Here is a 12,165-nt window from a genome sequence, read left to right on the forward strand (position 1 = left end):
TGTTAGTTTGTTTTTGGTGTTGAGTTGTATGAGTTCTTTATAAATTTTGTATATTAAGCCCATATCAGATGTATTGGTGAATATGTTTTCCCATTCAGTTGCTTGTCTTTTCATTTTGTTGATGGTTTCGTTTTCTGTGCAATACTTTTTAGTTTGATGTAGTCCCATTTGTTTATTTTTTTCTTTTGATTCCCTTGCTCAAAGAGATATATCAGAAAAAATGTTACTAAAAGAAATGTTTGTGATTATACTACCTTTGTTTTCTTCTAGGAGTTTTATGGTTTCCAGTCTTACATTAAAGTCTTTTATTTATGTTGAGTTTATTCTTGTATGGTGGTCTAGTTTCATTTTTGCTTGTATCTGTTCAATTTTCCCAGCACCATTTATTGAATAGACTGTCTTTACCTCATTGTATGTTCTTGTGTCCTTTGTCAAATATTAATTGACCATGCAAACATGGAAAAAAGCACATAATCTTTTATTTTTTTACTTTTATTAGTATTTGTTTTATGTTGAGTTTACTCTCAGGCCATAAATTTTTGTTTCTTCAGTTTCTTCTGGATTACCTTTTTCTTCCCTGCAACCTACTCTTCTGGTTTGGGAATAACCTGCTCTTTTTCAGTAGGATCATCTCCATGTGGTAGGGAGAGCTTGTGTATGGGTTAATCCACTCTTGAGCTCTATAAGTTCTGTACTGCATTTGGGGAGCTTTGTTCACCTGGATGTGCTCAATGACCAGAGAATCTAATATAAATCCTTAAGCTCAGCATTACTCTGAATTTTTAAGCATATGCAGCAAAAATTCAGCACTCTCTTTGGGCCTCCAACTCTGCATGCAGCTCCACTGGTTTGGGCACATCTACCAACTCAACCATTGTAAGGAGGGAATGGCACACATTGCTTTTGTAAAGTGACATCCTTCAGATACTTGGTGGCTTACTGGACATGCATACCTTTGATGTCCTGACCAGTTCCATGAGTGTTCTTAAAGCAAACACGAAGATTTGAACCTCTTGATTTGCAAGATTTTATGGGGTTTTCTGGGTCAAGTAAATAGCAAACCATTTTCACAGTTCACTTGGACCACTTTCAGGAAGAGAGAGAGCACATAATCTTAACTATTCTGTAACCCAATCCCTGGGTTGCTTCCTCCCACCTTCTTGTAATCTTCCTTACATTCCCTCCTTAATTTCAAATGCATAAAAGAAGCTGCAGAGTGGTTATTTTCTGGAGTATCCGAGATCTTGCCTCCCAGCATATGTTGTCAGTTTGGCTCAAATAAACTCATAAAAATTCTCTACAGGTTTGGACGTTTCTTATGTCAACACTTCACAAAAAGAAAATAGGACGAATGTATGCTGGAACCTCTGTGCTTTTCAATTATAAATCTGGTAGAAACTGGATAGTAGGTAATATTGCTGTTATCTAAAGTAAGTAAGTATCAGTGGTCTTATCTTTATAAAAGAATGCTTTACCAAACTCAACAGGAACTACACTTTCTATGGACTTGGGAACATTATTTTGAGCCCTCTAAAACTCAGTCTTCTCATCTCTCAAATGCATTCATTATACCTACTTTCTCATTAATTAAAATAATGAAAGCAGGTAACAGTGAAACTCAGTAAATGGTAGGAGGTTATTATTATTTGCAGATATTAGTTGACTCAATCATGAAGAAAAAGTAATTTTCTTTGTGCAATTATTTATCTATGAAAGGCAGACATAAAGTGCTGTTTTTTAAAAAATGAGAAAACAGATATCCTGAGGGGAGAAGGAATAGGATACTAAGAGGAGACAACTTTTAAAAACTGAAAATTGCTAAGAGAATGGATCTTAACTGTTCTCAACTCACACATAAAAAAGTAACTATGAAGGACACAGACAACGGTGAGGAGAGGGACTGGGGAGGGGGATGGGACAGGTGGAACGGGTCATTGGGGAGAAAAAGGGAGCTGTAATATTTTAAACAAAAATAAAATTTTTTTAAAAAGTATGTGAGGTGGTGGATGTGTTAACTTGCAGTAATCATTTTGCAGTGTATATCAAATTATGCATTTTAAGTATATATAATGTCAATTATACCTCAATAAAGCTGGATAGGTGAGGATGAGGGAAGTCCATCTACTATTGAAAAACCAAATAATAACAAAATAAGCAAACAAAAACAACAAGAAAAACGTTTCCGAATAAGGGCATTTCAGGCTGAGGGAAAAACAAATTTGACTATGTCTCAGAAACTTCACAGCTCCCCACTAATTATATTAGCTTTTATCATAATTATAATTAGTTTTATATGAAGTTCTTTATAATGAAATCCATTTGGGTTCTCAAAATCTGCGCTTTTTTTTTTTAGAGAGAGAGGAGAAAGGCTAGATAGAAACATCAATGAGAGAAAAACATCAATCGGCTTCCTCCTGCCTATTGGGGATTGAGCCTCCAACCCTGGTGGGCATGTGCCCTGACCAGAAATCAAACCAGCAACCTCTTGTGCATGGGTTCACGTACTTTTTTTTTGAATCTCTCAAATTGAGAGTGGGCAAGTGGGCCTTCTGAAAGACATTTGCCGTAAGCTAAAGAGGTATTTGCTGATGGAAAATATAAACTGGGTATGGAGCCAAGTGACACATTCTACCTACTAGACTCTCCTCTTAGTACCTGTGTAAGAACAGACTTCTCACGTAATATTTGGTGATAGCCTGCCTGAAAGACAAATTCTTGAATTTTGCTAATTGGGATGGAGTTTGAGGATTATAGGACATTTTTTTGGTTTGGTTTAGACTGGTTTGTATTATGATAGGAAAGGCATTAGGGAACAGGACAAGAGCACCAATCCTAGGGTGAAAAGACCTTGCGTGATAATTATTTGAGCATAGTCAAATATGAGTTTCCAAGACCCAGGGCTAGTTAACATTTTAAGGCTAACCCTTTCAGAGAGCAGTGTCCATTTCTTTGTCCATATTTCCAAATCTATAGATAGAACCATCATTTTAATATTTATTTCATATCATTTTTTGCAGTACTGAAAAGATAGGAAGTACCTAGGAAAATATCTCCGGAGGCCCAGAATGGTGTGTTTATAAATCAAATACCTTAAACAGCCTGCAAATGAAGTTAAATATAGTTTGTATGAACGTGGTATAATGATACACATTCCAAGAATTGCAGCACAGAAGCTTCATATGTGTGTGTTTTTTAATATGTTTTTATTGATTTCGGAGAGAGGAAGGGAAAAGGAGACAGAGATAGAAACATCAATGATGAGAGAGAATCATTGATCGGCTGCCTCCTGCATGCCCCCTGCTGGGAATCGAGCTCAAAACCCAGGAATGTGTCCTGACCAGGAATCAAACCTTGACCTCCTGGCTCATAGGTCGACGCTCAACCACTGAGCAACACCAGCTGGGCAAAGCTACATATGTTTATACACCTTTTATATAAGGTGAATTTAAACAAGATGATGAGATTACCTCTTATCTGAAATAAGTCGGAATAATTGCATGTAAATAGCAAGGTGTAGAACACAATTTATATCTATCATTGAAGCTCCATTGAAAAATACCGTTTTATAAATAACAGGAACTATTCTTCATTCAAGCAATATTTCTTGAGAATTTATTATTAGGAATATTGTAAAAGTATAAGACATGGATCCTTCCTTAAGGAGCTTTATTGTAATTCTTCCAGGATCAGACATACAGGATAGCAGATACAAAGCATTATCATTACTGTTTTTACTAAGAGGAATAGGATAGTGAAGTGGAAAAGAACAGTGGCTTTTAAACTTGGTTCACAAAAAAATTAATACAATAAAAAATTTGGTTCACATTCTTAGTTCTGCCACGTCATTAATGTCTGAGCTCTGCGAAGGTAGTTAACTGCTCCCAGCCTCAGTTTTCTTAATTTCAAAATGGGGTTAAGGATGCTAATCTCAGAGGCCCACTGTAAGGATTAAATGAGACAATACAGATGAAAGTCCCTAAGCAAATGCTTGCTACCTATCAGGTCCTTGATAAATATTTGTTCTTTCCCTAACTGAATTGAACTGAGTACATGTTTCTAACTCTTTTTACTCATTTATCATAATGCGTTAGTTCTATTATCAGGGAATTTTTAAATTGACGTTAGCTAAAACCTTATTTTATTTTACTAAACAATTTCTTGAAACATTTTCATAAGATAGTCCACCATTTAACAAATAATAGGTGAAGATAAAGTCTCCAGACATTAGGATTAAAACTTTAATCATCTTAAAAACCAAAACTTTCATAGCTTTACAGCTAAAACTCAAAGGAATATCTAGGGTTTTAATCAAGGTAACCGGGTAAAGGAAAAAAATTAGAATATAATTATTGTCTTAGAAAAAATGTTATTTGTCATTCCAACTTGCTATCTGAATGTAATAACATCACCTAAAGTAAGTGACCTTTTTTTTTTTAATCCTCACCTGAGGATATTTTTTCCATTGCTTTTCAGAGAGAGTAAAGGCGGAGGAGAGAAGAGAGAGGAGAGAGGGAGGGGGGGGGAGGGAGAGAGAGAGAGAGTGAGAGAAACATCAATGTCATCAATGTGAGAGGGACACATCAATTGGTTGCCTCCCACTGGAACATCGACCAGGGCCAGGGATGGAGCCTGCAACCAAGATATGTACCCTTGACCAAAGTCGAACCTGGGACCCTTCAGTCCACAAGCCAATGCTCTAACCACTGAGCCAAACCAGATAGGGCAATAAGTGACTTTTTAATATGTAAAACAGTGCCAGGTTCTGCTTTGGGTCCCCTGTAGATGTATGTGAATTTTTAAAAATATGTCCTACGTTGGATATTTGTTTATGGTAAAACACAGAAATGTCTCATTGCTTACTTGGATGGGTTACTGCAAAAAATCTGTTCCAAATCAGAAATCAATCATGATCTGTAGGATGATGTTAACGAGTTTCTTTGGGGTATTTTTAATGTTGTTTTAGACTAATTCCAAAACATAGAAGGTTTGACCAGCATTGATCAGGGTAGTCCTGCTCAGTACACACACTCTCCAGTCTCTTTCAGTTCAATTCAGTAAATATATGTATTCCTGTGATATTGGGGTCTTGAGGGAGCCCAGTCAACAGCATTGTTCTTTTCTGCCCAAACTGAAAATGAAGGGCAAGCATAAGGCAAATAACAGCTCAACTATCACCTTGAACTCATACAGGCTAACTGAAGAATGTAGTTTATGAGAAGCAAAATGACCTGTCACCTGAACCCCTGAATTAGACAGACTTCCCCACCCTGTCCCACAGGCAGCACAGCACCTCATTGTGTCTTGTCTGGGGCCACAGGTACTTCTGCCTAGATGGGTCCCTTCCTCCATAAAAATATATATATATTAATATTATATTTTAAAACATTTTATTTGCCCTACAAGTTCATAATTTTTCCTTCTGGTTTTAAATTTAAACAAAACATCTTAAGGGCCCCTGAAAGTATCCTGGACTCTAGACACTATATCCACTGTGCTTCATGGAGGACTTGGCCCTATGCGACACCGTGGGCCAAGTGAGCTAAATCCTGGACGAAGTGTATACTCTCTAAGAGCAGCCTTACTCAAGAAAGAGGAAAGAGAGGCAAGGAGGCAAGGTGCCTAGGTTGTTCCTCCTGAATTTACCAATCAGATGTCACTTCCCTGGAATGGGTAAAAAGATAGTGAGAAGCCAAGAATTATACCATTCTAGCTCAATCCATACAAAAGAAATACCTTATCATCGGTTGAGAAAAAGGAGCCCTCTCTTAGCAAGTCTGCCCTTACTACTAAAATGGTTGCATTCAGTTATCATAATTTGATAATCCTGACCTTTAAGATTACCCATCTCTGCCCAGCCTTGTGTGGCTCAGCAGTTGAGCCTCAGCCTGTGATCCAGGAGATCCCAGTCAGTTCAATCCCTGGTCAGGGCACATACCCAGGATGCAGGCTCAATCCCCATTTGGGAGTGTGCAGGAGGCAGCCAATCAATGACTCTCTCATCATTGAGGATTCTATCTCTCTTCTTCTCTCTGAAATCAATAAAGAAATATTTAAAAAAAAAAAAAAAAGCATACTCAGCCCTGGCTGGGGTGGCTCAGTTGGTTGGAGCATTGCCCTGTACACCAAAAAAGAAAAAAAAGAATTTGGTTGGCGTGCAACTCCATGACTTTGTTTAACTCATTCTTTTAACTGACTTCTCCGTATTACTGAACCAGAAAAGTCGAGATTCAAAATTTGAACCATTGATGGGTTAATCTAAGGTACTACAACCTGAGAGAATGCCACCTCAGTGGTCAGCAAATTTTTGTTAGCTGTAGTTCAATCTTCCCATTCTCTAACCACAACACACCCTTCTGCCCTCACACTGCTTCTAATAATAGTGTGTTCTTAAATTAGAAGAGTGGGGGTGGGGATGAAAAAACACTGGCAAAATTTTTTCACAACTATTATTTTCTTCCAGTTCTAACCAGTGTCAGGGTATTAAGAATACATTACTTTTCTCCATGGATCATATAATTAGGGAAGCATTAATCATTTCAGTTAGTTCTGTATAAAACAAATAATATCCATTACAAATTGTCCACTGGACATTTTCATTTGGTCTTAACCATCTCTGAGTCCAGACAAAATGTGATCTTGGATCATGATAAAAAAGAACTGGTGCCCGTGCCTGGCCAGCATGGCTCAGCAGCTGAGCATCGACCTAGGATCCAGGAGATCGAGGTTCAATTCCCAGTCAGGGCACGTGCCTGGGTTGTGGCCTTGATCCCCAGTAGGGGGCGTGCAGGAGGTGGCTGATCAATGACTCTCATCGTTGATGTTTCTCTCTCTCTCCCTCTCCCTTCTTCTCTCTGAAATCAATAAAGATATATTTTCTAAAAAATTAAAATAAAAATACTAAAAAAAATTTCCATTAAAAAACAAATGAATAAAAACAACTGGTGACAACAAAGTTTATAATGGAACATGTCAATGTTATATTCTTTCATTAAATATATATTAAGAGCCAACAATGTGTGCTGGTCAGTATGTGTTTCACATTGGGAGCTGGGAAGCATTAGCTATGTGCTCAGGAAAAAAAAGGAAACAGATTTTGATGAATATATATTAATTTCTGACTCAACAACTGGGGTTATTACCCCATTTTCAAAGAAAACAGAGGCACAAAGAGAGTAACTTGCTTAAAGTCATATCTAGAAATAAATAATCATGACTCAAACCCGAGCCTGTTCAATTCAATAAGCATTTTTTGATTCCCTGTTCTATGGCAGGCCCTGTGATGGGCGCTGAGTGTGCAGCCATGGTCTTCCCTTGAAGAACTCCATCAGCTTCCTGCCAATAATCCAGTAAATCTACCTGCATGACCATTCATGCTTTCTGCCAACTCTCCTGGTAGCTCCTGGCTGCCTTTTCCCCTGTGCTCTAGATCCCACCCCTCACCTTTATTCTTTTTTTTTTTTTTAACTTTTTGTTTTGAAATAGCTTCGGACCTACAGAAAAGTTACAAAAATAGTACAGTGTTCATGTATACCCTTCACAAAGCTTCCTCTAATATTAACAATTTGCATAACCATAGTACAGTGATCAAAATCAGGAAGTTTACATTGCCACAATACTATTAACAAAACTATAGCCTTATTCAGATTTCACTGGTTTATTCTTCTCTGTCCCAGGACCCAATCCTGAATCCTATACTGCATTTAGTTGTGCTTCCTTAGTCTAATCCACACTATGATAGTTTGTCAGTCTTTCCTTGTCTTTCATGACCTTGTCACTTCTGATGAGTATTGGTAGTCATTTGGTAGAATGCCTCTCAATTTAGTTTCTCTGGTATGTTCTAATAATTAGACTGAAGTTATACATTTGGGGCAAAAATACCACAGAAGTGGTCCAATTTTCTCAATGCATCATATCAGAGGGTACATGATGTCAATATATTTTATTACTGGTAGTGTTAATCTTGATCACTTGGTTAAGCTGATATCTTCCAGGTAGTAAAGTTACTATTTTTTTTTTCCTTTGCATCAATAAATATCTTGATGGGATTACTTTAAGACTAGGCAAAAATTCTGTTTCTTCTCAAACTTTTACCCACTGATTTTACTACCCATTGATTTTACTACGAGTTATAACTCAATATTATCATTATTTATTTTGTTTCTCAAATTGTTCAGCTTTGGCCATTTGGAGTGCCTTTAGGCTAATCTATGTGGCCTTTTGACATGCCTGCTTCATTGTTTGAGCACTTCCTTATTTTCTGGTACCACAAGATATTCCAGGTTCACATTAGCCCAGCCCTGTAATCGACCACTTCTCCAAGGAGCCCCAAGTTACAATTGTTAAAGAATGGCATTAAGGATCCAATCTGAGTGTTAGATGTGCTCATTGCTACTGAGGTATCATTGCTCCTAATCCATCTTAGTGGACAGCACTAAGGAATTTTATGTATATATGTATGCATATTAATGCACGCATGCACACACATTTATATTTCTCTCTATCTACATGTGATATATGATAGATATATATGTGGGTGAAAAAGGAGTTCTATGTAAAGTAACCTCACAGGGTGATCTGATCATAAATTCCTAACTGGGCAGGTCACGGCAGGTAGTCACACTTGGGCCTGTAATTTTTTACTAACAGGCTTATCTTTGCCTTAAGCGAGCCCTGTCCTTTGTTTTTGTGCATCTGGGTTAACTTGCCTTTGAAATAAAGGTAATCACCCTCAAGAGAGCACTAATCTTGTTAACTATCTTGTAATCCAATCCCCATGTTACTTTCTCCTACCTCCATGTAAAGTTCCCTCCTTAATTCCAAATGCATAAAAGAAACCACAAAACTGTCATTTCTCCAGAGCATTTGAGATCTTGCTTCCTGGCAATTTAGTCAGTTTGGGCTCAAATAAATTCTTATAAAAATTCTTTACAGGTTTGGGTGTTCTTACATCAACATATATTTATAAGAAACCTTGAGTGTACTCTAACACCATTGATTCCAGTCTAACACCACAAGGTTTAGACTATCATTTTCCTTCCTTTATTTGTAATTTCTTTCTCCAACAGTGAGAAACCTGGCCCTCGTTATCCGCAGTATATTCACTCATTTGTTCAGTCTTAGTCTACACATACAATGTGAGAGATTTACTAAGTGCAGGGTTTTTTGTCTTTAGTCTTACAGAATCTAGTCCACTTGTATTTTAATATCTATTTTTAGTCTTATCAACATTTAAATGCTTCTCCCATATAAAAAACATTGTTCTATCATCCCACATTTTCCTTCCTCCACAGTCTCTAGTTCTAGAAACACTTGCATTTCTGTGTTCACTATCTCCATTTCCTCCTCTTATATTCATTCTTGAACTTGTTGCAAGTCTGACTTCCATCTTCATTAGTCCACCTCTTGCTTCTAATCTGTGTTCCTATAATCAGCAGACGATTTTTTGCTTGACCTCTCAAAAAAATATTTTACACTGTTGAGTTCCCTCTTCCCTTGACATCTGTGCTATGGACTCTCAATGTTCCTGCTGCCTCTCTGACTGATCCTTTTTGTTCTTTGCCAGTTCCTTTTCTTATCTCTTCAACATTGATGTTTCCCTAATCTTTTCAAGCACCCTCTTCCGTTCTTACTGGAGGTCCCTGAATAATCTCAATATATCTAATTATTTTTAATTACCAACTGTATGAAAATGACACCAAAATCTAGAACTACAATTTAGATATTTTCACTGGGAACCAGAATCATATATCCAAATACCTTTTAGCCAGTCTTCACTTAACTATCTCATATGAACTGTGTTGTTTTTGTTTGCTTATCTGTATATTTTTCCCATTGTTTTTCAGAGAGAGTGGAAGGGAGAGAGAGAAACATCAATGTGAGAGAGACGCATTGATTGGTTGCCTCCCGCATGCACCCTGACCAGGGCCCGGGATGGAGCCTGCAGCCGAGGTACATACCTGCCCTTGGCTGAAATCAAACCCAGGACCCTTCAGTCCACAGGCCGACTCTCTAACCACTGAGCAAAACCCACTAGGGCTCATATAAACTTTGGATTCAATGTGTTCAATTATCAATCTGTCACCAGACCTGGTTCTCCTCAAGAAGCCTATTTTCAAACACTTTTTAAAACTTTTTCCCTTCACTTAATCTAAGATTTCAGATATAAATGAATTAATCCTTTTTCATACTTTGTTTCATGCTTTGTTCAATGATAATTCTAAAATGTTGTTAAAAACAATACAACCAGTATTCAAATCACATTTGTCTAAAATCAAATGGAAATTAACATCATAACACTTTCAGAACAGGGAAACACTTACTTTTTGTAGCAATGAACTCCTTGCATCCAAAACAGCATCTCCTGGTTTCTCTCGAAAATTAATTAAATATATTTATGTTCCTTTTACATTATATTCCTTTCAGTTTCAGGAGTTAGAAATTCATATATTTAAATTTTGCTTAAAGTACTAACTATATGAGGAAAATCCATCTCTAATGTTCCTTTAATTATATTTTCAATGCATCCTGAAGTTGCCCAGCCCAAAGATACCTGGTCTTCATTTATGATTTTTCTCTTGATTACACTCTTTGTAATCATCAATAGGCAATCAATGTCCAAGTCCTAGAAATTGCAGCACTACCAAACCCCCTTTCTCTCTGTTCTTGCACTAACTACAGATCTATTCCAGGCACTTCTATCTTTTTCTTGTATCACTGTAATGGACTCTTAACTGGGTTTACTTCTCACTAACACACAATTAATTACACTGCAAACAGAGTATGCTTTCTAAAATGTAAACCTGGTTAGGTCACTTCCCTATTAAAAACTTTCCTTTTTGTGCTTCAAAAGACTTAATCCACAGAATAGGAGAATTTTTTTGCAAATTATGTATCTGAGAAGGGACTTTTAGCTAGAATGTATAAAGAACTATTGCAATTCAATAATAAAAAGACAAATAAGCCAATTTAATAATGGGCAAAGGATCTGACTAGACACTTCTCCAAAGAAAATATACAAATGGCCAATAAGTACATGAAAAGATGTTCAACATCATTAACCATAAAGGGAATTTTGATAACCAAGTGTTTCTGATGCTTTGACATCTGCGGGCCTTGATGACCCTAAAGCACCTGTGGCTCCCAGGGTTAGTCAAACCTTAGAAATAGCCCTGGCCGGTTTGGCTCAGTGGTTAGAGCATTGGCCCGTGGACTGAAGGGTCCCCGGTTCGATTCCAGCTTGATCCCAGCCCTGGTCGGGGCACATGTGGGAGGCAACCAATCATTGTGTCTCTCTCTCTTCCACTCTCTCTGAAAAGCAATGGAGAGGAGAAAGAAAAAAAAAGCCAAATCTTAGAAATAATAAAGGACTTGTCTGCAAGCAAATCAAGCAGTCCAGAGGCCATACCGGTAACCACCTCCTTTATCTGATCAGGCTCTTACATTCCACACTACAGTTTCTCTACCCTAATTCCCTAACTCCCCAAGGGCCAGGTACCAGACAACTAAGAGTAGTCCCTATGCCTCAGAGCCTGTGGCAATATTCAACCCAGCCAATCCTAAATCTGCCCTCCCCTACCCCCAAGCCTTGCCTATTCCTTCCCACAGAAACCTCAGTAAAAGCTCTTGCTCACATGGTGAAGCCACTTTGGAAAACAGTTTGGGAAGTTCTTCAAAAAGTTAAACATGGCTACCATACAACCCAACCACAATTTCACTCCTAGATATATACCCAAAAGAAATGAAAACATGCCTACGCAAAAGCTTGCACATGAATGTTTATAGCAAAATTATTCATAATAGCCAAAGAGTGGGAACAACGCAAATGTCTATCAATTGACAGATAAAATGTGGTTCCAATGTAATGGAATATTATTCAGCCATAAAAAGAAATGAAGTATTGATACATGATGCAACAAACATAAAACTTGAAAACATGGTTAGTGAAAGAAGCCCATCACGAAGACCACATATTATATAATTACATGTATATGAAAGGCCTAGAATGGCAAATCTTTAGAGACAGAAGTAGACTTGAGGTTGCCTAGGGACAGGTGGGATAAGGAATAACAACAACTAAGGGTTGGGGGTTAATAAAAATGCTTTAAATTTGATTTATGATGTGATAGATGCACATTTCTGTGACTATACTAAATGCCATTGAATTGA

At 37.4% G+C, this 12,165-nt stretch overlaps 1 pseudogene; it reads right to left on the reverse strand.

Moving 5' to 3' along the window:
• Positions 1-524: 524 nt before the first annotated feature.
• On the reverse strand, positions 525-1,065 carry LOC148094507 (large ribosomal subunit protein uL22 pseudogene; annotated as a pseudogene).
• Between the last annotated feature and the right edge of the window lie 11,100 nt (positions 1,066-12,165).

The sequence above is a fragment of the Miniopterus natalensis genome, chromosome 1, assembly GCF_054644295.1.
Source record: "Miniopterus natalensis isolate mMinNat1 chromosome 1, mMinNat1.hap1, whole genome shotgun sequence".
Taxonomy (NCBI): Eukaryota; Metazoa; Chordata; class Mammalia; order Chiroptera; family Miniopteridae; genus Miniopterus; species Miniopterus natalensis.